Genomic DNA, 27375 nt, shown 5'->3' with positions numbered 1-27375 from the left:
TCTGTCCCCCAACCACCTAAATTATTTAAATCTAAAATTAAACAAAGAGGAGTTGTGCATAACAACCTCATAAAAATTAAAACCTCTTCTGTGACAGAAAGACAAAACAGGAGAATTAAATGCGGACTGTTAAATATCTGGTCTCTATCGTCTAAAGCAGTGTTAGTAAACGAATTAATATCAGATAATCATATTGATTTATTCAGTCTCACTGAAACCTGGCTGTGTCAAAATGAATATGTTAGTCTTAATGAGTCCACTCCTCCCAGTCATAATAATACCCACATTCCTCGAGGCAGCAGCTGAGGAGGGGGAGTTGCAGCCATTTTTAACTCTAGTCTGTTAATCAGCCCTAAACCTAAACTAGATTATAATTCATTTGAAAGCCTCGTTCTTAGTCTTTTATATCCGACCTGGAAAACCTCGCAGCCACTTTTATTTGTTATAGTGTACCATGCTCCTGGCCCGTATTCTGAATTTGTATCTGAATTCTCAGAGTTTTTATCCAGTCTAGTTCTTAAATCAGATAAAGTTATTATTGTAGCCGATTTTAACATTCATGTCGACGTTGATAATGACTCCCTGGCTACCGCGTTTATCTCATTATTAGACTCTAATGGCTTCAGTCAGGGTGTATACATGAACCCACTCATTGTTTTAACCATACCCTCGATCTAGTTCTGATGTATGGAATTGAAATTGTTAACCTAAAAGTCTTTCCACAGAATCCCTCGCTATCGGATCATTATTTGATTACTTTTGATTTCTTTTTACTCCATTACACGCCACTCAGCAACAGTTAATATACTAGATGTTTATCAGATAGTGCTGTCGCAAAATTTAAGGAAAAGATTACTCCGTCGTTAAATTCAATACCTAGTCCCTCAGTAACAGAGGTTTCCTGTACCGACTTTAACCTCTCCCGAATTGATCATTTTGTCGATAGCGCTGTAGGCTCGCTGCGAACAACACTTGACTCTGTAGCTCCTCTTAAAAAGAAGTTAAAAAAGCAAAGAAAGTTCACTCCTTGGTATAACTCTCAAACCCGTAAGTTAAAACAAATATCGCGAAAATTTGAAAGGAATTGGCGATTAACCAAACTGGAAGAATCTCGTTTAGTCTGGGCAGACAGTCTCAGAATGTATAAGGTGGGCCCTCCAAAACAGTCTCAAAACTTATAAGAGGGGCCTCTGCAATGTCAGAGCAAAGTATTACTCAGCATTAATAGAAGACAATAAGAACAACCCCAGGTTTCTTTTCAGCACTGTCGCCAGGCTGACTGAGAGTCAAAGCTCTATTGAGCCTTGTATTCCTTTAGCCCTTAGCAGTAATGATTTTATGAGCTTTTTTAATGACAAAATTCTAACTATTAGAGGCAAAATTCATGACCTCCTGTCCTCAGATAGTACCTATCTAACCTCATACACAACTGCAAGACCTAAAATACACTGAACAAAAATATAAACGCACCACTTTTGTTTTTGCTCCCATTTTTCATGAGCTGAACTCAAAGATCTAAAAGATTTTCTATCCACACTAAAGACCATTTCCTCACAAATACTGTTCACAAATCTGTCTAAATCTGTGTTAGTGAGCACTTCTCCTTTGCCGCAATAATCCATCCCACCTCACAGGTGTGGCATATCAAGATGCTGATTAGACAGCATGAATATTGCACAGGTGTGCGTTAGGCTGGCCACAATAAAAGGCCACTCTGAAATGTGCAGTTTTATCACACCGCACAATGCCACAGATGTCGCAAGTTTTGAGGGAGCGTGCAATTGGTATGCTGATTGCAGGAATGTCCACCAGAGCTGTTGCCTGTGAATTGAATGTTCATTTCTCTACCATAAGCCATCTCCAAAGGAGTTTCAGACAGTTTGGCAGTACATCCAACCGGCCTCACAACCACAGACCACGCCAGAACCACACCAGCCCAGGACCTCCACATCCAGCATGTTCACCTCCAAGATCGCCTGAGACCAGCCACCCGGACAGCTGCTGCAACAATCGGTTTGCATAACCAAAGAATTTCTGCACAAACTGTCAGAAACCGTCTCAGGAAGCTCATCTGCATGCTCGTCGTCCTCATCGGGTCTCGACCTGACTGCAGTTCGTTGTCGTAACCAACTCGAGTGGGCAAATGCTCACATTCGATGGCGTCTGGCACGTTGGAGAGGTGTTCTCTTCATGGATGAATCCCAGTTTTCACTGTTCAGGGCAGATGGCAGACAGCATGTGAGGCGTCGTGTGGGGGGGCGGTTTGCTGATGTCAACGCTGTGGATCAAGTGGCCCATGGTGGTGGTGGGGTTATGGTATGGGCAGGCGTATGTTATGGACAACGAACGCAGGTGCATTTTATTGATGGCATTTTGCCACAGAGATATCATGACGAGATCCTGAGGCCCATTGTTGTGCCATTCATCCACGACCATCACCTCATGTTGCAGCATGATAATGCACGGCCCCATGTTGCAAGGATCTGTACACAATTCCTGGAAGCTGAAAACATCCCAGTTCTTGCATGGCCAGCATACTCACCGGACATGTCACCCATTGAGCATGTTTGGGATGCTCTGGATCGGCGTATACGACAGCATGTTCCAGTTCCTGCCAATATCCAGCAACTTCGCGCAGCCATTGAAGAGGAGTGGACCAACATTCCACAGGCCACAATCAACAACCTGATCAACTCTATGCGAAGGAGATGCGCCCCCCCCCCCCAATAAAGCAAAACTGCACATTTCAGAGTGACCTTTTATTGTAGCCAGCCTAAGGCACACCTGTGCAATATTCATGCTGTCTAATCAGCATCTTGATATGCCACACCTGTGAGGTGGGATGGATTATTGCGGCAAAGGAGAAGTGCTCACTAACACAGATTTAGACAGATTTGTGAACAATATTTGTGAGGAAATGGTCTTTAGTGTGGATAGAAAATGTTTTAGATCTTTGAGTTCAGCTCATGAAAAATGGGAGCAAAAACAAAAGTGGTGCGTTTATATTTTTGTTCAGTGTATATTTAGATTGCTTCTCCCCAGTTTCTCTTCAAGAATTGACTGCAGTGATTTCTTCATCTAAATCATTAACGTGTCTCTTAGACCCCATCCCAACTAGGCTACTTAAGAAAGTCTTACCTTTAGTTAACACTCATATATTAGATATGATCAATCTATCCTTATTAACAGGCTATGTACCATTTAAAACAAACCTCACAGACTGCATTTTACCTCAAGGCTGGATTACTGTAACTCTCTATTATCAGGTCGCTCTAGTAAGTCCTTAAAAACCCTCCAGCTTATTCAGAATGCAGCAGCACGTGTACTAGCAGGAACTCAGAAACGAGATCATATTTCTCCTGTTTTAGCTTCTCTGCACTGGCTCCCTGTAAAATCCAGAACTGAATTTAAAATCCTACTGTTAACTTATAAAGCTCTAAATGGTCAAGCTCCGTCATATCTTAGAGAGCTCATAGTGCCATATTATCCCACCAGAACACTGCGCTCTGAGAACGCAGGGTTACTCGTGGTCCCTAAAGTCTCCAAAAGTACATCAGGAGCCAGAGCCTTCAGCTATCAGGCTCCTCTCCTGCGGAATCATCTTCCTGTTACGGTCCGGGAGGCAGACACCGTCTCCACATTTAAGACTAGACTTAAGACTTTCCTCTTTGATTAAGCTTATAGTTAGGGCTGGCTCAGGCTTGCCCTGTACCAGCCCCTAGTTAGGCTGACTTAGGCCTGGTCTGCCGGAGGACCCCCCCTATAATACACCGGGCACCTTCTCTCCTTCTCTCTCTCTCTCTCTCTCTCTCTCTCTCGTATTCTATTACTGCATCTTGCTAACTCAGCCATTCTGGATGTCACTAACTCGGCTTCTTCTCCGGAGCCTTTGTGCTCCACTGTCTCTCAGGTTAACTCGTATTGCAGCGGTGCCAGGACTGCGTGACGTGTGTGGTTGTGCTGCTGCCGTGGTCCTGCCAGATGCCTCCTGCTGCTGCTGCCATCATTAGTCATTAGTCATACTTCTACTGTTATTATACACATATGACTATTGTCACACATGTATACTGTCAGATATTAATACATACTTTCAACATATTGTACCACAGTAGCCAGAACTATAACTATAATATTATTACTTTCAATAATGTTGTTGTAAGCTACTGTCATTACCTGCATCTCTCTTTCTCTCTCTCTCTCTCTCTCTCTCACTCTCTCACTCTCTGTCTCATTGTGTTATACGGATTACTGTTAATTTATTATGCTAATCTGTTCTGTATGACATCTATTGCACGTCTGTCCATCCTGGAAGAGGGATCCCTCCTCAGTTGCTCTTCCTGAGGTTTCTACCTTTTTTTTCCCCGTTAAAGGGGTTTTTTTGGGGGGAGTTTTTCCTTATCCGCTGCGAGGGTCATAAGGACAGAGGGATGTCGTATGCTGTAAAGCCCTGTGAGGCAAATTGTGATTTGTGATATTGGGCTTTATAAATAAAATTGATTGATTGATTGATTGATTGACCTTCAAAAAACAGGCCAGTCAGTCATTTCCTTTCTTCTATGAATATGGGTTTTATAGGCATAGTGGTGGCAGTATTTAGCCTGTTTGTGCAAATTTTAATTTTAAGTACAGCACTCATCAGTCTGTTAGTGTTCCTCACTGGATGCTGCATATATGTAGGATCCATTTTTACAGCATGCTTTTGATATAGGATGCTCTGCATGATCCTTACCTCAATATATTTAAGACTGCTGCTCCCCCTGAAACACCCTTGGGTCCCTTAGTGTCCTCTGATTAGCATCAGTGAAAGGATAGGTTAATATTTTTCGCAGTTACTCCTTACCATATTTGCCAGGAAGAAATTCCTCTTGAATGAGCTTCCAATGTAAATGACAGGGACAAAATCTACAGTCCTCTTTCTGTGTAAAAATGCATTTTGAAATTTACAAAAAGCTACCTTGAGGTGTCAGTGTTGTGATTTAGCTGAATCGAGTGGGCGTCTTTCAAAGTTACAGCCTTTCGTATGAATTCCTGTTTGTGTTACTGTTCCTTCTCTGTAGGAAAACTAAATCTGAGGAAACAAAAAACAAAAAAAAAGGAAAGTTTAAACTGAGAAGACACTCACTTGTTAAACTTGACTTGACTGTCTTGAGTGCTGAAGCTTCATGTTTTCTTCAAATATATTTTAAATTTATTCTTGCATAAAACGAGGACTGTAAATTTTGTGCACCGACACTAAAAATTGCTTTGTAAATAGACCTCTTAAATGCTGTATGGATAAAGGGAAGTATTATAGTGACCAAAAGCTGTTTCAGTGTATACATACAGATATAAAGGTACTTCTTAAAGATGGACTTGAAAAATGTGAATCTATATTATCCTAATCAAGACCTGTTTGTGCAGCATGATCGCAGTGCAACAAAATTAATGACTAAAGGTTGTCTGTCTTACTCACTATACGGGAAGTAGGGGAAAACAGGCTTCATCCAAAGTTAAAAAATGCACCTACAGTACCAAGCCACTTGAACCTCAATATTGTGTCTGTGACATCAGAGCTTTGCAAAAATGTTAAGGTTGCTCAGTGTTTGACTGGCACCCCAAAGGTCACTTGATCATGTTTCCTCCACAGTAAGGACATCCTAGAGGACATTTTACCTTGTTTTTTCCACAGTAAGAACACTCTAGAGGACAATTTATTACATTTTCTCCACTGAAAGAACACCCTACAGGAACCTTTATCATATGTTCTCCATTGTAAGGACACCCTTGAGGACACTTAATCATATTTTCTCCACTGAAATGAAAAACCAAGAGGACAATTTATTACATTTTCTCCACTGTAAGTGCATCCCAGAGGACACTTTATCATGTTTTCTCCATTTTCTCCGCTTAAAAACACCCTGGAAAACACTTCATGTTGTCTCCACTGAAAGGATACCCTAAAGCAGGGGTGTCAAACATACGGCCCATGGGCCAGAACCGGCCTGCCGAAGGGTCCGCTCCGGCCCTTAGGATGACTTTAAAAAGTGTAAAAACTTATTTAATTTATTTAAATTCTTTCTTTTTTCAATAAAATGCACTGCTATTCATTTATTTATCCACTAGGGGTCACACTGTCCTCATAAAAGTAGTAAGCCCTAAGCTGAATATCTGTTGTGGATCTGTGAGTCACGTGACAACACAGTCAAGCGCTGAGTGTCGGACTTTCCAAGAAAAATGGACCAGTTTGTATATTATTTATTCAGAGGTAAATGGTATATAGTATTCAACAACACTATCAGACTAATCATAGTGAAAAAAACAAGAACTTGCAAGGACAACTGAGAACAGAGAAGATAAATGAACTGCTGCCAGGTTTTTGGAAACTGTAGTCTATTTTAAGTCGTAGCCGAGGGATGTGATGCAGCTGTAAAAGCTAGCTAGCTCATTGCTAACGAAATAGCATCAGCATCAAAGCCATACCCTGAATTTGTGAAGACATTCATGCTGAAAGCGGCAGAAATCATGTGCCCCGACAAGCGCCAGGCTTTTACCAACATCAGTCTGACAAGAAACTCAGTGGCAGGAAAGAATTTGGATCTTGCTGGAGATTTAGACAGTCAAATTAAGGACAGTCATTTGTTGCATTCTCAGTTGCAATTGACGAGAGCATGGACATTACTGATGTTGCTCACCTGGCCATATTCATTCGTGGTGTTGATGAGAGTTTGACTGTCACAGAGTTCCTTGAGTTGGTGCCAATAACAGACACCACCACAGTGAATGACATTTATAACTCTAGTTGGAGTGTTGGGTTGCAAGTCTTTAAGAATGAATCACATCATGGAAGTGGTTGTCCGAACTGTTAATTTCATCCGAGCCGGAGGTCTGAACTATGTTAAACACATTACCCATGGCCTGCCGTACTACACTGAAGTACGGTGGTTAAGCTGAGGAGCCGTGCAGAGGAGGACCATGTATATATACAGTACAGGCCAAAAGTTTGGACACACCTTCTCATTCAATGCGTTTTCTTTATTTTCATGACTATTTACATTGTAGATTCTCACTGAAGGCATCAAAACTATGAATGAACACATGTGGAGTTATGTACTTAACAAAAAAAGGTGAAATAACTGAAAACATGTTTTATATTCTAGTTTCTTCAAAATAGCCACCCTTTGCTCTGATTACTGCCAAGCACACTCTTGGCATTCTCTCCATGAGCTTCAAGAGGTAGTCACCTGAAATGGTTTTCCAACAGTCTTGAAGGAGTTCCCAGAGGTGTTTAGCACTTGTTGGCCCCTTTGCCTTCACTCTGCGGTCCAGCTCACCCCAAACCATCTCCATTGGGTTCAGGTCCGGTGACTGTGGAGGCCAGGTCATCTGCCGCAGCACTCCATCACTCTCCTTCTTGGTCAAATAGCCCCTATACAGCCTGGAGGTGTGTTTGGGGTCATTGTCCTGTTGAAAAATAAATGATCGTCCAACTAAACGCAAACCGGATGGGATGGCATGTCGCTGCAGGATGCTGTGGTAGCCATGCTGGTTCAGTGTGCCTTCAGTTTTGAATAAATCCCCAACAGTGTCACCAGCAAAATCAATCAATCAATCAATTTTATTTATAAAGCCCAATATCACAAATCACAATTTGCCTCACAGGGCTTTACAGCATACGACATCCCTCTGTCCTTAAGACCCTCACAGCGGATAAGGAAAAACTCCCCAAAAAAACCCCTTTAACGGGGGGAAAAAAACGGTAGAAACCTCAGGAAGAGCAACTGAGGAGGGATCCCTCTTCCAGGACGGACAGACGTGCAATAGATGTCGTACAGAACAGATCAACATGATAAATTAACAGTAATCCATATGACACAGGGAGAGAGAGAGAGAGAGAGAGAGAGAGAGAGAGAGAGAGAGAGCGAGAGAGAGATATGCAGGTAATGACAGTATCTTACAACAACATTAATGGAAGTAATAATATTATAGTTATAGTTCTGGTTACTGCGGTACAATATGTTGAAAGTATGTATTAATACCTGGCAGTATACATGTGTGACAATAATCATATGTGTATAATAACAGAAGAAGTATGACTAATGACTAATGATGGCAGCAGCAGCAGGAGGCATCTGGCGGGACCACGGCAGCAGCACAACCACACACGTCACGCTGTCCAGGCACCGCTGTGATATGAGTTAATCTGAGAGACAGTGGAGCACAAAGGCTCCGGAGAAGAAAACACCCCCACACCATCACACCTCCTCCTCCATGCTTCACAGTGGGAACCAGGCATGTGGAGTCCATCCGTTCACCTTTTCTGCGTCTCACAAAGACACGGCGGTTGGAACCAAAGATCTCAAATTTGGACTCATCAGACCAAAGCACAGATTTCCACTGGTCTAATGTCCATTCCTTGTGTTTCTTGGCCCAAACAAATCTCTTCTGCTTGTTGCCTCTCCTTAGCAGTGGTTTCCTAGCAGCTATTTGACCATGAAGGCCTGATTCGCGCAGTCTCCTCTTAACAGTTGTTCTAGAGATGGGTCTGCTGCTAGAACTCTGTGTGGCATTCATCTGGTCTCTGATCTGAGCTGCTGTTAACTTGCAATTTCTGAGGCTGGTGACTCAGATGAACTTATCCTCAGAAGCAGAGGTGACTCTTGGTCTTCCTTTCCTGGGTCGGTCCTCATGTGTGCCAGTTTGGTTGTAGCGCTTGATGGTTTTTGCGACTCCACTTGGGGACACATTTAAAGTTTTTGCAATTTTCCGGACTGACTGACCTTCATTTCTTAAAGTAATGATGGCCACTGGTTTTTCTTTAGTTAGCTGATTGGTTCTTGCCATAATATGAATTTTAACAGTTGTCCAATAGGGCTGTCGGCTGTGTATTAACCTGACTTCTGCACAACACAACTGATGGTCCCAACCCCATTGATAAAGCAAGAAATTCCACTAATTAACCCTGATAAGGCACACCTGTGAAGTGGAAACCATTTCAGGTGACTACCTCTTGAAGCTCATGGAGAGAATGCCAAGAGTGTGCTTGGCAGTAATCAGAGCAAAGGGTGGCTATTTTGAAGAAACTAGAATATAAAACATGTTTTCAGTTATTTCACCTTTTTTTGTTAAGTACATAACTCCACATGTGTTCATTCATAGTTTTGATGCCTTCAGTGAGAATCTACAATGTAAATAGTCATGAAAATAAAGAAAACGCATTGAATGAGAAGGTGTGTCCAAACTTTTGGCCTGTACTGTATATATATATACCATCTTATATATATCTTAGCTGTTCTTACACTTCTGGACTAAGGCATCAGATGTTATTCCTGGAATCTGCCAGAGCCACTCTCCCAGTCTGGGGGTCACTGCCCCGAGAACTCCTACTACAATGGGGACCACATCAGCTTTGACTTTCCACATCTGTTCCAGCTGTTCTTTCAAGCCTTGATGCTTCTCCACCTTTTCGTGTTCCTTCTTTCTGATGTTGCTGTCAGCTGGTATCTCCACATCTACCAACACTGCCCTCTTCTGGTGTTTGTCAACCACCACTATGTCTGGTTGGTTAGCCAGCAGTTGTTTGTCAGTCTGGAAGCTGAAGTCCCACAGGATCTTAGCCCTGTTGTTCTCAACCACCTTCGGTGGTGTGTCCCATCGAGATTTGGGTTCTTTGAATCCATACTGGGTACAGATGTTCCTGTAGACTATCCCAGCCACTTGGTTGTGCCTCTCCATGTGCGCTGATCCTGACTGCATCTTACACCCTGCCACTATGTGCTGGACCGTCTCAGGGGCATCTTTGCACAGCCTCCACCTTGGGTCTGATCTGCTGTGGTAGACCCTGTCCTCTATGGCCCTCTACGGCCCTATTGCACTAATCATTGCAGCACAAGAACAGGCGTTCTTGTGCTGCAATGATTAGTGCCTTTGTGCTGTCTGTCAGTCCAGCATGCTCCAGCCACTGGTAGGTCTTTCTTGATATCAGCCACTTCCTCTATCTAACGGTGGTATGCACCATGTAGGGGCTTGTCCCCACATGTTGTTTGCTCCTCCACTCCTTTGCCTTCCTCCAGTTTCTGTTGTCTGAGACACTCACTTAGCAGCTCGTCCTTTGGGGCCATCTTCTTGATGTAATCCTGGATTTTGGGTGTTTCATCCTGGATAGTGGCTCTGATGCTCACTAGTCCTTCCGCTTAGTGTATAGCCTCAGGGTGCTGGACTTGGGGTGGAACCCTCCATGCATGGTGAGGAGCTTTCTTGTCTTGATATCTGTGGCTTCTATCCCCTCCTTTGGCCAACTTATGATCCCAGCTGAGTATCTGATGACTGGCAGCGCATACATGTTGATGGTTCTGACCATTCAGCTGACTTCTCAGGACTTGCATTACTCTCTGGAGGTATTTGGTTGTGGTTGACTTCCTTGTGGCCTCCCCATGATTTCCATTAGCCTGTGTAGTCCCAAGGTACTTGTAGCTGTCCTGGATATCTCCTATGTTGCCCTCTGGTAGGTCAACTCCTTCAGTTTTTATCATCTTGCCTCTCTTTGATACCATCCAGCCACACTTGTCTAATCTGAATGACATCCCTTTGTCCTTGCTGTAGATCCTGGTGGTGTGGATCAGTGAGTCAATCTCTCGCTCATTCTTGCCATACAGCTTGATGCCATCCATGTAGAGCAGGTGGCTGATTGTTACTCCACTTCAGAATTGGTATCATAGCCAGTCTTCTTGATGATCTGACTGAGGGGATTCAGGCCTATGCAGAACAGCAGTGGTGACAGTGCATCCCCTTGGTATATGGCGCATTTGATGTTGATTTGGGCAGTCGACTTTGAGTTTGCCTCTTGAGTGGTCTTCCACATTACCATATAGTTCTTTATGATGGCTGTTGATCTTATATAGTTCCAAACATTCCAGTATCCATGTGTGTGGCATTGAGTCGTAGGCTTTCTTGTAGTCAATCCAGGCGGTGCACAGGTTGATCTTCCTGCTCCTGCAGTCTTGGGCAATTGCTCTGTCGAGCAGTAGCTGGTGCTTGGCTCCTCTGGTGTTACTGCCAATTCCTTTTTGTGCCTCGCTCATGTATTGGCCCATATGCCTAGTTGTCTTAGCCGCTATGATGCCTGACAGGAACTTCCATGTTGTGGAAAGACAGGTTATCGGTCTGTTCTCGGATGGGATGGTTCCCTTCTGGGGGTTTTTCATGATCCCGACTGTCCTGCCCTGTGTCAATCAGTCTCATTCTGGGTGGGTCCCATCCCTCCTTCAACCAGTATATATGGATCATATCAGGGCTTGGTGCTGTCCAGCTCTCCATCTTTGACACTCTTTCCTGGATGTCTGCCATTAAGATGGTTACTGGTTCTTGTTCAGGGAGGTTGCTGTGGTCAGCTCTTAGGTCCACTAGCCATCGGGCATATGTGTTGTGTGATGCTGCTCTTTCCCATATGCCCTTCCAGTATGTTTCCAACTCAGCTCTTAGTGGTTCTGACCTGCTGTTATTTCCCTGCCACTGAGAGAACACCTTGGCCGGTTCAGAGGAGAACACCCTGTTTATTCTCCTGGCTTCTACTTCTTTGGTGTATCTCTTTAACCGGGTGGCCAGAGCAGTTAGTCTTTGTCTGGCAGTTTCGAGTGCCTCAGGAATGGAGAGCTTGTTGTATTTCCTTGGTGCCCCTTTATTTACCATGTTACTTCTGTGTAGCTCTGTTAGTTGGCTAACTTCTCTCTGTGTTGCCTTTATCTTGGCCTCTAACAGTCTCTTCCATGGAGGGTACTGGTTCTTATGTACCATGTCCATCTTGTATTCAAGGATTACTGTAGCTGTTCTGTGAATCAGCTTTTATTTAGGGGAACATTCACATTTTCTAGCAGATCATCTGAAGGCAACTCAGCTTAGGGATTCTTCATGATCTTCCTTCTCAGGTCAGGTGCTCTTTCATTGAGGCTGTTTTTAACTACTGGGACTTGGTACGCAATCTCGCACTGTGACCGGTTGTCCTGGCTCCCCCTTGCCGTAGCACTGTTGTAATAATAATGATAAGAACATAGACTTATACAGTGCCTTACAAGAGATCCAAGGACACTTTACAACAACAAAAATAACAATCTAGCAACCAAAAGCCAGGGTGATTAGGTGTCTTTTCAGTGCAGACTTAAAAATATCCAGTGTTGGCACCTGGCGAATCTCCATGGGGAGAGAGTTCCAGAGGGTTGGGTCTGCCACACTGAAGGCTCTATCCCCGAATGTTCACCTACTGGTGTGAGGGATGTTGTAGTATTTCACTGATCTCTAGTTGTGATCGTAGTTGGCGGTTACGGATGTTTGAAAATTGCGCTACCAGATGTTGCTTAGTTAGTCTTGATTGTGGGTTTCGAAGTATCCACAGGTCCCACATTCTCTGCATATATTACCTCTCTCTGGCATTGCTGGTATAGTAGCATTCCATCAATTCCGTATTTTCCACCCTTGTCCATGTATGTGTTGTTCCAGTAACCCATTTGCAATCAGATTGCCCTGGTTTGCTAGCAACTGACACAGACCTTGTTGACCCGGGCGACATCCGACAGCGACAGCCGGTATGACTCTAGTAGTGGTAGTAGTGGTAGTAGCGGCCTTCAGTCTCGAGAGAGCATGGCACATGCACACTTGAATTGGATCAGGTGGTGCTAAGGGAGCAGTGCTTCGTATAGCTAATAAGTCCCACTCTCGAATGGCAGACTCTCTGGCAGTGATTACACTTGAATACACTGTTGCCTGCTGAGGCTTATTTGGGTGCTTTCCGCCGTGTTCTCCTTTCCGCTGCAGCACAGTTTCATTGATGTTAAGGATGCGTCGGAGGTTACGCATGTGAAAAGCATGGAGACGTCTTTCTTGCCTTGAGTATGTAATCCAAGACTCCCATACAGCAGAATGCTGAGGATGCATGCACTGTAGACAGCCATCTTGGTGTAGACTGACAGTTTACTGTTGGTCCAGACTCTCTGGTTTAACCTAGTGTAGTATCTGATGTGCCACATGTTATGTGATGACCAGGGTCTTACATGATCAGTTAGGGGCCCAGGTGAAGATTTTATCATGGCTTAGGTCAAGGATAGATAAGCTAGGTGAAAGGTTGGATTCTATCTAGATTGTCTCTCTGTGACTTGTCATATTTTGTCTCAAAGTTCATCAAAACAACCAACCTATATAGGCAGAGTACTTGGAGTTGTTTTTCAGAGTAGTTCACATCGGCTCCGAACTCTCTCTCAAGCATTCTAGATGCTTGATTGATGCTGTACTTCTTGTAATAAACCTTTTTTTATGCAAGCAAGATGGTGTCAGCGGAGTCTCCTTCATCACCTTCACATCATCGCTATGTAATATACAACACTAGAAAAAGTTGTTGCAGCGCGACCAATCCTCTGATCTATTTCAGGGTCTATCTGTCTATCTATTTCTGACTCTATCTGTATTGTAATCACTCATGGCCCATCAACATTTTCTGGTTTTAAAATCCAGCCCAAATGAATTTGTAATTGAATAGACCTGCCCCAGAGGACACATTCTCATGTTTTCCTCACTGTAATGAAAACCCTAGAGAACACTTTATCATGTTTCTCATGTTTTCAACTGTTTGCCAGAAATTCACTTTACTTAAAAATGAAGAATGTTTTTGACAAACTTGACATGTTTGTAAGTCACTTGCGGCCCATTCAGAAGGGACCTGCGACCCAATTTTGGACTGTGATCCACCAGTTGGGAACCACTGCACTAGAGGACACTTTATCACCTTTTTTCCAATGAAAGAACACCACTAAGGGACATTTTATCTTGTTTTCTCCACTGTAGGGGACACATTATCGTATTTTCTCAACTGTAAGGTCACAGTTGAGGACAATTTGTTAGATTTTCTGTACTGCAAAGTACAGTATTCCACTGAAAGAACAACCTAGAGGACACTTTTTCTCTGCTGTTAGAACACCCTAGAGGACAGTAAAGATTAACTCGTAATATGCATGCATAATTGTTAAAGCCTCTGGAAACCCAAATCCACAATAGCCTTCTAACTATGTAATTTAGGGCCTTATGTACATAATACTAAACATGTAAAAACAATTAGAAATCAGTTTCCATCCAAATTCGTAATATCTGTCTTTTAAGTTTTTGTACATTCTTGAAATTGGGTTTGATTTGGCTGTGGTTATCTCTGAGATTTATTACACAATAAATTCCAAACCAATCATAAATCATCCTTCAGTTGTCTCATCCCACCCCCCAGTGGCAGTGCAACAAAACCTTTCTGCTCCAGCTAAATCTGCCTCTTTGAGTCTGAGCCAGACTTGGCCGGGCACATCAGCATTTTACAGTAGGCTACACAGTACACGCTGATTATATGAATAAATGTCCATGCACAAAACTGACTCCTGCAAATATTTTGAGACTTGACTGAGTGGCAAAACTGAAAGCTCACTGGAATAATCAAGGTGGCATGACAGAAAAATATCTTGATAATCTAAACTAAAACTTTTATTCAGCCGAATGAAAATGTCAGATGACAGATTTTATAAAGCTCAGGACAGCAGTGTTACTTAAAATTATTTTTATTGTTTAGTGGAGTGAGAAACAGCTTTCTAGTCTGATGTTTAGAAAACACAGATCGTAAACTGGCTGAACCTCTCGGCTGTGACCCAGCGGAGACTCTGCCTCCAGCAGGCTCCCAGCAGCACTCGAATCAGGTTGACCGGCTCCAGAGCCCGGACAATCCGAGCCTTTGCAGCTCATGGAACTGCAGGAAGAGGCGGCTTGTGAGCGGCCGGGCTTGCCCCCCGGGCCCGGTGCCGGTGTCAGCTCGCGGGGAGGGGACGTAATGTGCATCCTTCCTCACCCCCAACCCCAAGCAGTTAGCTTTGCTACACATAAACATATTCCCAGTCGTGGAGGTGATGCTGTGGGAAACAACACAATTTTAGCCGGAGGGGAACATTATACTTCACTTCACTTCAACTTTATTATGTCCCAATATGGGCAAATTGGGTTGCAGCAGGCACAGGCATTATAAACAAATTGCAGAAAGTACCTTTGCAAAAAGTACAATTGCATGAGAAACAAAACACACAGATAAATAAAAATAAAAACCTAAGAGCATATGTCAGTCAGACAAGTATTTTTGCATGGGGGTGGGGGTGGGGGACAGAGTTCATAAAGTGCAATTCAAAGTGCTATGTGCGATTTGCATACCAGTTAGAGAGAACCGTGGATCAGGCTAGGTCTCTCCGAGATCTAACGAGATCAGGCGTGATCAGTATCAGTATCAAATCACATCTGTCAATCAATTTCACAGTCTTTCAGACCAGAATGGATAATCCATTTACCACACAGGTAATTAACTATGAGAGATTTAGACAATATCTGTCCTTTGTAAATAAAGTCTGCATCAAGTCAGTTCCACATTTTGTCAGTCAGAGCCAACACTCCCACCCCACAGAGTAAATATACAATAATACACATACAATATATACAATCATACACACGATCCAAATCCAATTTGTTTGATTAAATTCACAGGAGTCCTACAGGAGTCGTTTAAGGCTCTGATGGAAACTGGGATGAAGGAGTTTTTATATCTGTTTTTTGTGGCAGTTGGAACTCGCAGCCGTTGGCCAGAAGGTAACAGGTTATATTCTGAGCTGAGAGGATGGTCACTATGGGACTGAATGGACACAGCTTTTTTAAGAGCCTGCCTGGTAAAAATATGATTCAGACTGGTGAACTGCACTCCTACAATCTTACTTGCCACCTTAACAATCCTGTCAAGGGCATTTTTCTCTCTGGTCCCCAGGTTGCCGTACCAACAAATAATAGAAAAGGATAGAACAGATTCAATAAAAGCAGAATAAAACAGCGACATCAGGGACTTATCAATTTGAAATCTGGCGAGTTTCCTTAAAAGAAAAGACGCTGCTGGCCTTTCTTGCACAGTGCTTCGGTATTACAGTTAAATTTCAGATTATTGTCAATCACAGTGCCTAGATATTTGTAGTTAGATACAATCTCCACAGCCTCACCCTTGACAACACTGTTCCGGGGAGCAGGGGGGGATCGTCTAAAATCTATGCACATATCTTTTGTTTTTGTGACGTTAAGTTGTAGGAATGCATTTTCACACCACAAGATAAAATCATCAACAACAGGACCGTGGCTAGTTTCACTGTCATCAAGGAGGCTGACAATAACTGAATCGTCAGCAAATTTGATGATATATCTGTTTTTGTGGAAGCTGCGACAGTCATTTGTATATAGGATGTATAATAATGGAGATAAAACACATCCTTGGGGAGAGCCGGTAGAAGATATGCGGGCATTTGACAATTTCCCGTTCACCTTTACTCTCTGAGTCCTGTTGATGAGAAAATCAAGAAGCCAGCCGACAATACTTGGATCTAAACTGAAATTGTGAATCAGTTTCTCAACCAGCATATGTGGCTGGATAGTATTGAAGGCTGATGAGAAATCAACAAAAAGCAGCCTAGCGTGGTTCCTGTTTCCCTCTAGATGTTTATATAAGAAGTTCATTAAAGTGATGGTAGCGTCTTGAACACCCCTCCCATTTCTATAAGCGAATTGGAGAGGGTCCAGGAGGTGCTCAGTTTTGTCCAGCAGTTCTGCTTTAATCAATTTTTCAAACGATTTCATGACCAAAGAAGTTAAAGCAACAGGCCTGAAATCATTTAAAACTTTGGGGAGACTGCATTTGGCAACAGGAACCACAGTAGACTGCTTCCATAATGCCGGCACTTTCTGCTGTGTGATAGACAAGTTAAAAATGTAGTTAAAAATAGGGCCAAGTTGCTCTGCACAAACTCTCAGCATCTTACTACATATGTGATCAGGTCCTGAGCTTTTCCTAGGTTTGCATGCTTTAAAGCATCTGATTACACTGCGCTCATCAAAGGAGGGAGAGAAGGAGGATGTAGACTGTAAACTGTTCCTGAGTTGAAAATGTTTGTTGCTAAAATCATATGTGTCGAATCTGACAAAAAACTCATTAAAATCCTGTGCCAGTTGAAAATCCGATCTGTAGCCTTGAAGCTCCAAGTTATTTCTACTATTTTCTCCTAAACCTGTAATAGTTTTCATACTTTCCCATACAGAGCCTAAATTATTCATCCTGAGCTGAGTTTCAATTTTGTCCTTGTATTTCCTTTTACCAGCCCTGATTTCACGTTTAATTTCCTTTGTCAATTCACGCATTTCAGAGATATTCCCATTTTTGAATGCTCTTCTCTTTTTGTACAGTAATTTTGTCAATACTTTAGACACCCATGGTTTACTATTTGGAAAAACTTTAACAGTTTTCTCTGGTATAACAGTGTTCTCACAGTATGTTATCCAGCTGCTAACAACCTCAGTCAGTTCATCAATATCAGAGCATGACTCTATAAACATGTTCCAATCAGTGCTATCAATGCAACCTTGTAAATTTAGGCAGGCATCATCAGACCAGTCTTTCACGCGGATTTTCTCCACTTTACCTCTCTTAAGCTCTGTGCGGTATGCTGGGATGAGGTGCACACAGTTATGGTCAGACGAGCCCAGGGGTGGGAGGGGAATAGACTTATATGCGCCTTTAACAGAGCATGAGATGGGCAAATACTTCTACACAACGCCAGAGAGACGGCCGGCTGGCACCAGTCTCTCCCGCTTTGAGGGTCGGCGTGTGTGTCAGAGTAAAGACATATTTAATCTATTAAGACTGGATGTGTTTGAATGAAAAAGGCTATTATCAGAAAAACGGAGCAGATTTATGTTTTCAATGAAAATGTATCTCAATGAAGAAAGGCAAAGCGCTACCCTCCCATTGTCATTCATCTCAGCTAACATTGCATGTAAAAGTTATGCTAACTATTCTACGAAGTAACATTAATATGAATCACAAAACATTTTGAAACTTACCATTCAGTGACCACCTGAAAGGAATCATTTTCAGCTGGCAGGGCTTCTGCTTCATCCTCTGAATCATCAGAGGGCTCAAACATGTACAGCCAGATTAAATTTGTGGCAGCCATTGCTGAGCCAGGGAGATGTCAATCAAAACGAGGGATCTGTCAATCAGAGCATTATCTGCCACGCCCACTGTGTCCTGGCAAGTGGTCTAAACAGCAAAATGAGCTGTTTTTAAACCAGGTTTTCTAATAGTTATGACTGGTTATTTTCACTCAGACTTTTGTGGATGATTAATGAGACGCTCGACTTTGATATAATATATACATTTTTACTACTATCAAGCTGTGTTTCCAAAGGCTTTAATGCTGAAATGCTGATCATGATCATGAATGAAAAGAACATATCCTGATGTTTCCATCATAGAACACTGCTAAACACATTACAAATGGATGAAATAGATACAAATGCAAGATGTGAATAATGAAAGCATTAACCTCATCACTACATGTGGTTTGTTGGAATCGTTTACAAATAAAGTAACAGAGGAGTGGACAAGATATTCACCATAAACCTGCTAGAAGTAGATAACAGGTTCTCATCAAATTGAAGAAAAACACATATTTGGATATAGGGGGAATTGCCTGAGTTTATTGTTTGATTGCAATTTCCTCTGAACTTTCAAAATAAATCAAACATTTCTGACTGTAGAGTTTTGGGTTTTTTTGTTGAGTTGACGAGGAGCACCTGCATGCATCATTAACTTTAGCTTGTGTGTGATGCTGAGGGCAGGAATGCTGTGGACATGTCATTGGTGGAGGACGTGCAGTCAGTCCACTAGAGTTAAGCCCTCTGCAGGCCAAATCTCTGTAGGAGGGTTTGTCTGACACTGTCAGGACGGCAACCTCCCAGGAGGCTCCAGGGTAAAAATGGGCCCCTATTAACCTACCTGTGCAGGGTGTACAGCTTTTTTTTTTACACTACCTGGGGTACAGCCCTCCATTCCGAAACGCCGTCGTTCCGAAACACTGCCATTCCGAACCACCCCCACTCTGAAACTGATTTTCAAGTCCATATCGAGTTTCCTGCATCTTGTTAAGGTCTTAACAACAGACCTCGCAATAGCTAATCCTTTTGTTCACGTTGCCCAAGAGCTAAAATTAAGTTAACTTTTCAATGTCAGTAGGCCTACTCTCTAGGCCTACTAGATAAATGCATATCAAGTCAGATGATATGCTGATAAATGTAGCTAACATTAGCCTATTTGTTATTGTCCTGTGCAATAAAGATTAGCCTAGATAGCCAGCTAGCTGATCTACCCCCTTCAGCCATCTAAACTATAATGAAAGGGAAGCCTGAACCATTGTTTTTGTTTTGTATTTCTTTCAGTATGCCACTGACAAAAGTGAGGAAAACAGACAGGGGTGAAGGTTTTGGAGAGTGCAGCAGCAGCTGTGGAGGCAGGGAGGAGATACAGTGGTGTTGCAAGGGAGCATGAAATATGCATCCTACTTAACAATTGACCTCTATACCTTGACCCCGCAGTGGGGGTCAGTTGTTAAGTTGACCTCTTTCTGTTTGAAGTCAAATTGTAAAGTTCATGTTTGTGTTTAGCTCAAACAAACTCCGTCATTAGTTAAAACACAAATACACGTGATTCTGCAAAAAATTTCAGCCCCCTTGAGCTAACAGTTGTTTAGTTATTGAGTAAAAGACAAAAGCCTTAACAATTGACCCCGGTCTCCCCTACTGTATCTAATACATGCACATTGCACTGGTTATTGTCATAACATTTGTCAGTGTCTTTCGTGTGTAGGCTACTTGAAGACAAGCAATGACAAGCTTTTGCTCTGGCAACCATGCAGCTGCAGCTGATAAAGGTAGGCTTATTAATTACTTTTACTGCTAAAACATGCACATTGCACTGCTTACGTCATAAAATTGCCATGTTGTTTAGGTGCATGTAGCCTACACATGGCAGTCAGGTGCACCATACCCTGCAACTTTGTGTTTCTGTGTGTTTGTTTGTGTAGCTAAAACATGCACATTGCACAGTTTATGTCATAAAATTATGTCAATGTCTCGTGTGTGACACCAATCTTTACATCTCCATGCTATCCTTAGCACCTACCCTTTAAATGTATCACTGCGACAAGTAAAGTATATTAAAATGTTCTCAACTATATTTCCTGAACCTGCTGTATTTCAAGGTAATCCTAACCCATCAACATCCAGGACTGAGTCCCTCACCTGCCACAAATACATGCAGAATGACAAAGACAAAAGCCAAATTCACCTCACCACAAAACAAACAAAAAAAAGGACTCAAAGGACAGCTCACGCCACTGAAACCCCTGAGCAGTGTTCAATACGACAACGTGCTGACAGAGATGCACACCGACGAGCTACCTCTGTGGAAACACCACAACAGCGTGTCAAGCGACTGTGTGCTGAAAGAGATGGACAGCGACGAGTTCGCTCTGCAGAACCACCAGAACAGCGTGTCAAGCGACCGCATGCTGACAGAGATGCACACCAACGGGCTCGCTCTACAGAAACACCAGAACAGCGTGTCGAGTGACTGCGTGCTGACAGAGATGCACACCAATGAGCTCGCTCTGCAGAAACACCAGAACAGCGTGTCCAGCAACTGCGTGCTAAAACTGACACATAGGGACGAGCTCGCTCTGCAGAAACACCACATCAGCGTGTAGAGTGACGGCGTACTGACAGAGATGCACACCAACATGCTCGTAAGTAGAGTAGAGTAGAGTAGAGTAGAGTAGAGTGCAGTGCTGCTGCATGAGCAGCACTCTACTCGCATAGGTTGGCTCAAGCAAGACAACAAAAAAACGCAGTGAAACATGTGCTGATGACATTCAACACTTTAATGAAACTCTGTATGATGTTACACACACACTCGGCACCGTCAGTCTTTTCCAAAGCCCTAAGTGCTCTTCATGTGATGCACATTGTTGGAAAGAGGAGAGAAAGGGATTCTGCTGTTCTAACGGTCGTGTCGATCTCTGCTCTGACCCTGAAAACCCTAAACCAGGCTCAATCCCTCCCCAACCTCCACAGACCATCAGGCAGTTATTTGAAAACCCTGCATTTGTTCGTGATGCCAGAAATTACAATAACACCCTGTCAATGGCCTCTTTTGGAATGAAAGAAATCTTTCCACCAGGGAGTGGCTTCAATCCAGGGATGCGTATTCAAGATAAGATAAGATAAAATAAGATGAGATACACCTTTATTAATCCCACAATTGAGAAATTCCAGTGTTACAGCAGTCAAGGGGAACGAGTCAAATTAAAGATTTCAATATTTAAAAACTTAAAAAACTAGGCATGCAGAAAAAAGTACAAAAGATACAAGAAACAGCAATAAATACTAACAATAATAATAATAGTGAGCAGTGGATAAAAAAAAAAGTGAACAATGGATTAAAGTGAACATATTTAGTGCAAGTGAATACTGAATGTGCAAATAACAACATGGGGGACAACAATGCTTATAGTGGTGTCCATAAGTCCATAGTGTCCCTAAAGTATCCAAGAGAAGGTACATCATTTCATTGGCCCCCTACTTCCTGATTTGGATTCAGCAGCCCTCTGTTTCGTACAACTTTACGTCTATGATCCACAGAATGAATTACACGAACCGCACAGCGCATCCATCAAATCAACACCTCAACCTACAACTACTGGAGGCAGCACAGGAAGCATTGCACAACTGTAACCCTCTCACAGAACAGTTCAAATCAGCTGTCAAGTTTGTTGCTATCAACAATCCTGCTTCAGAGATGAAAATCTACCTCAGTGACAACGCTCCTCGCAACATCCATCCAGGTTTGTACCTAACAACTGACTCATCTAATAACAATCAATTTTCAGAATAAAGTAGCACACACTTTGCTGTTACTGTGCCAGGCACAACTGAAAGTCAGCAGTTTGGCCATCTCAATGTACAGCTACAACTTCGTGGTGGCAGTTTAAAGCACACTGACCCCCTTGCTTATGTACTACTGTACCCTGAAGGACATTATGGATATCATCTTGCACTGAGTGAACGACAACCTGATGGTCGCAAGTAGAGTTGTACCGATACCGATACCAGTATCGCAAATGCCTCGATACTATCTAAAATGCGGCATCGGGCATCGGTGAGTACAGCCTATGAACAATCCGATACCATGCACGCTATCGTTTGAACATCGCCATAGTGATGCGCGCATGTGCAATAGTCACATCACAGGACATGCAATGTTTTCTCTTTTTTACAACATACGTATAAACTTTTGTTTTGCTTCAGAAAAGCAGCTCTGAAGCTCCGCTCGTTCACACTGCATGACTTTTCTTCTGAAAGTCACTATGTCACATTACACGATTGTGAAGTCATAAAATTGTGCCGTGACTTGGCTGACAGACATGACAGACTACACGATGGCACGCACCAATTATCCCCAGTTGTCTTTCACAACGTGTGTGATGTCATTGGGTTATTCTTGTCCTATTTTTATTCAGTCACTGTGTCTGTTCATGTGCCAGCCGAAATGTTGTTGTAGTAATGTAAAAAGCGCCAGCAGACAGCAGGGGTGCCGTATGTAAACATACAAGCTCCTGTTTCCTCCACAACCAAGTTCCTACAAATGTTTCACAGTAATAGCCTATTTAGAAAATGGAGGGATTCTCTCAGCCAAGTTTATAAGGGGCTTTCAATTTGAAACAAGTTCTGGAAGTGTTGAGTTTGAAATGAAGGCGCAATGTATTAACTTTATCAAGGCAAAGGGAGTGGATAACAAGTAAAAATATAAAAACACAGAGGGATTAATAAATAACGGCCCTTTTGCAATGTATTCTGTTTCAAATGAAGCTGGTAGCCTCTGTAGTTGTGGTGGGTAAAAGCCCCACCACTATTTTTTAATTTTCTTACTTTAAGTCATCTGGTGAAAATTTTTGTATTTCTTAATACAAGCCCTACATTCTACTGTAGCCTTTAAAATGTCTTTTTTTTTTTTACCAAATTTTGTGGTTGCACTTTAACCTGTGTCTTGATCTGTGTCAACACTGGATAATAATAATAAAAAAAGTTTTATGGCATTAATTCTACTATTATGTATTTATTTTTTAATATTTTACGTAGAGTTTTAGGAGTTGAGACATAAAACAATTCATATCCCATCCATTTTGATTTTACGTGCTGGTATCTGATCGGTACTCGGTATCGGCAGATACCTAAGGTTCAGGGATCGGAATCGGTATCGGGAAGGAAAAAGTGGTATCGGTACATCTCTAGTCACAAGGGGATCACAGCCACAGACTTCTTTCGCTACCACCTTCAAATATGTGGCCCAGCAACTCTGTGCAGGTAATTACTCGCATAATATGATACATACCTCATTTTACACTTATTTGCCTTGAAGGAGAATAACTCCACTGTAATAGCATGATTCCAAAGTATTTCACTGTATTTTATTTATTATTATTATTATTATTATTATTATATTATTATTAGGGCTGTCAATCGATTAAAATATTTAATCGCGATTAATCGCATGATGGATCATAGTTAATCGCGATTAATCACAAATTAATCGCATATTTTTAATCTGTACATTAAATGGATTTTTTCAAATTGTAATACATGAGAATAGACAAATGCTTGCTTTATGCAAAAAAGCATGTTTATTGCTACAATGAGAAATACTCTCAGTTCAAGTAAGTAACATGTGCAAACTGCATAGTAATGTTTATTAACACAGTAGTGTGTTGAACTTAACATTCGATCTATTCATCCCCATTTAACACAAAAGAATGCCCCTCAATGCACTGCATAACAATTTGCATCAAATTCAAAACAAACAGGGTGATGCACAAAATAACTTACTAATAAATAGTGTGCATGAAACATGTTATAGAACATAATTTGACAGTAGTGGCTCGACTAGGCAGTTCGTATGTCCAGTCCTTGGATGCAATGCGGATTATTTCTCGCAGACCGTCGTCCTCCACAATACTTATCGGCCTGCACGTTGTAGCCACCCATTTGGCGACTGCTTTTGTAAGTTTGTGGCTTGTAGAGTCGTCCAGCTGTTTCCCTTTCAAATTATCCAGCGTGGTTTGCTTCATGCGAGGAGGGGGCGCCGGGCTCTCTGCATCCGCTGTGTGCTTGGCCGACAAGTGTTATTTGAGACTCGACGTACTCCGGTGATAAGTAAATTCACGGTGACAATAAATACAAATTACTTTTGTCCTGTCAAGAGAGCCATCTGGCAAGACTTTGTAGCTGAACTTGCCATTCAAAATACTATCTTTTTCCATTACTGTTCACGGGGTTGTAGTTTGTTTGCGGCATCGACCTCGGCGCATTGCTTCCTGTTTTTCCGAGCTACGGAGTGACCCGAGGTTCAAATGCTACTGCGTTAATCACGCATTAAAAAAAATAGTGCCGTTAAAGGCATGTTGCGTTAACGCGTTAATAACGCGTTAACTTTGACAGCCTTAATTATTATTTATTTTTGTATTACATCATTACATTGTGTGTTATATTTACAGTACTCATTTCCTGTAGGAAAACTGAGCATGCAATTTGCATGTCACCAGCAAGCAAAAATTGAGCGCCAGAGGCTGGCAATCAGAAGACCCAAAGCAGAAAAGTACAGATGTGTCCAAGATGTTATTGAATCTGATGAATTCCAGGAAAGATCACAATACTTCCTTCCACTCTGTATGGATCACCATGTTGGTATGCCCATCAATTCCAAGACGCAATGGCTATCGTTCGTGAAAAAGGAAAACCTGATCCAAAATGGAAGGAAATTCAAGAGTCACTACTGCCAAGCCAACAGCCTTAAGATTGTCCTGACATTGTTGCAAGGGTATTCTACATGAAGTGGGAGGCTCTGCTACATGACATGCTAAAAAAGACATCTTGGGTCATGTGGATGGATATGTCACAGTGAAAGAAACACAGAAGCGCCATCTCCCACATGCACATGTGCTGTTCACGCTGGTAGCTGCTGACAAGCCTCGCGTCCCTGCTGACATTCATCACATTGTCTCAGCAGAAATTCCTGATGCTGCCACTAACCCCACACTGCATTGTGTGGTCACAAGCCACATGATACATGAGCCATGTGGTGCACACACGCACACTGTATGGACAATGGAAAGTGCAAAAAAGACTACCCAAAGCACTTCAGGTCAGACACTGCCATGTCTGACAGGTCATACCCTTTATACAGGCGTTAACAGGAAACTGATGGAGCACCAGGCCATTCATTTTCAAGGCCTGGATGTGGTGGTGTACAAGTGACTATCACAAATCAGTGGGTTGTTCCATTCAACCCATACCAATGTCTCAGATATGATGCCCACATTAATGTTGAGATAGTGTGCTCTGTGACTTCCGTCAAGTATCTCTACAAATACATCGACAAAGGTCCCGACAGATGCATGGTCTATGTTGGAGGCCCAGAGGAGGACATTCAGCATGATGAAATCCAAAGATATGAGGTGGGTAACTACATCAGTGTCTCTGAAGCTTTCTGGAGAATTTATGACTTCCCCAATCAGAAGAAATATCCACCTGTTGAACAGTTAGCAATCCATTTGGAAGGAGAGCAAATCATCACCTTCAATAATGATGGAGAAGCTGCCAAATCCTGCTCTCATTCAACCACGGATCCCCCAGGACATCAGACATGAGACAGAATGCAATGTTACCGAGCTGCAGAGTTATATTCAAGAGACACACCACCTTCTGAATCAGAGAGCCGTAGCAGACTGTGTCCTGGAAAGTGTCAGGCTTGACTGTGGCCACCTTATTGGCCTTGATGCAAGTGGTGGTACTGGAAAGACCTTCACACTTACCTACATCCTTACAACTGTGCGTGCTGATGGAAAAGTAGCCTTGCAACAGCCTCAAGTGGAATTGCTGCAACATTACTTCCAAAGGGAACCACCTTTCACAGCCGCACCAAGTGCCCCATTATACTCACAGAGGAGTCCACGTGTGCTATCAGCGAAAATGACAGTACAGAACAACTCATCCACATGTGCTCCCTGTTGGTCATTGATGAGGTCTCCATGATGGATCACCGTGCTGTTGAAGCTGCAGACCACACATTCCGGTGGCTCAGGCAACATGATTCTCCATTTGGAGGTAGGACTTTATTAACAATTATACAATTTAAATATGTACAATGTATTGTCATACTATGGATTTCAACATATATTTCTACTTTTATATGTTGTGCACCCCAGGTACAGTAACTGCTGCCAAGTGTGAAAGCTATTCTTCCATGAAATAAATATATGAAAACAAAAACAAATGAAGTAATGTACTTGAGATTAATCATATCAATAGCCTTGTGTCTGTTATTACCACCATCTTCAGTGGAGACTGGCACCTGATCTTACCAGCCGTTCACCATGGCACACGGCCTCAGTTTATTTCACGATGCTTGAAGAGATCCCATCTCTGGAACCATGTTACAATCATGCAACTCACAATCAACATACGCATTGAATGTGCGGCAGCAGCCATGGCAGATGAGGCTTTGTTCTGTAAATTCCTCCTTGATCTGGGAGAGGGGAAGATACCTATAGTTCAGGATAAGGGAGAATTTGTTATCACTGTGTTGGAGCGCTTTCTCATGCCAGGAACAACTCTGCAGGAATTGGTCAACTGCGTATTTGAGGACCTTGAGGCATATGCATGACCATCAATGGCTGTATGAAAGGGCAATCCTGTGCCCCACCAATGCTGAAGTGGACGCCGTCAATTAATATATTTCCAACAAATTCCCAGGTGAGGAGCACATTCTCCACATTGTGGATAGTGTGGAGCCAGATGAGAGCCATCAGTACCCAGTGAAATTCCTCAACACACTTTGTCATCAGGCATGTCACCACATTACCTGTCACTGAAGGTTGGTATGATCATAATGCTACTACGGAATTTTGATCCAATATATGGCCACTGTAATGGCTCACGGTACATCCTGAAGCAAGTCCTCCCTCATGTTTTGGTAGCAGAGCTGGTGTCTGGGATTCACACCAGCACCCCGATATGCATCCCAAGAATTCGTATCTCACCTTCAGACAATATTTTCCCCTTCACTCTGTCTCGCAAGCAGTTTCCTGTAAGACCTTGCTTTGCCATGACTGTCAACAAGTCACAAGGTCAGTCACTGTCAAGAGTGGGTGTGTACTCTGTGAAAGACTTCTTTTCACACGGACAATTCTATGTGGTAGCAAGCAGAGTTGGCAACCCTATGCAACTCAGAATCTTGCCAATCAATGAGGAAGACAGCACCAAACATAGAGAGATGAATAATGTTGTCTACAAAGAAATCTTGACACATATATAATTACCATGCTTGACGACTTCACAAAATCTACAGGTAGGCTATAATGCAATACAACAAACAGAACACAAGATGCTAAACTTTAAACTCTGCACATGATAACA

This window comes from Epinephelus fuscoguttatus, linkage group LG4 (assembly GCF_011397635.1).
Source record: "Epinephelus fuscoguttatus linkage group LG4, E.fuscoguttatus.final_Chr_v1".
Classification (NCBI taxonomy): Eukaryota; Metazoa; Chordata; class Actinopteri; order Perciformes; family Serranidae; genus Epinephelus; species Epinephelus fuscoguttatus.
The sequence above is the reverse complement of the archived record's forward strand: the minus strand, read 5'-3'. Positions refer to the sequence as shown.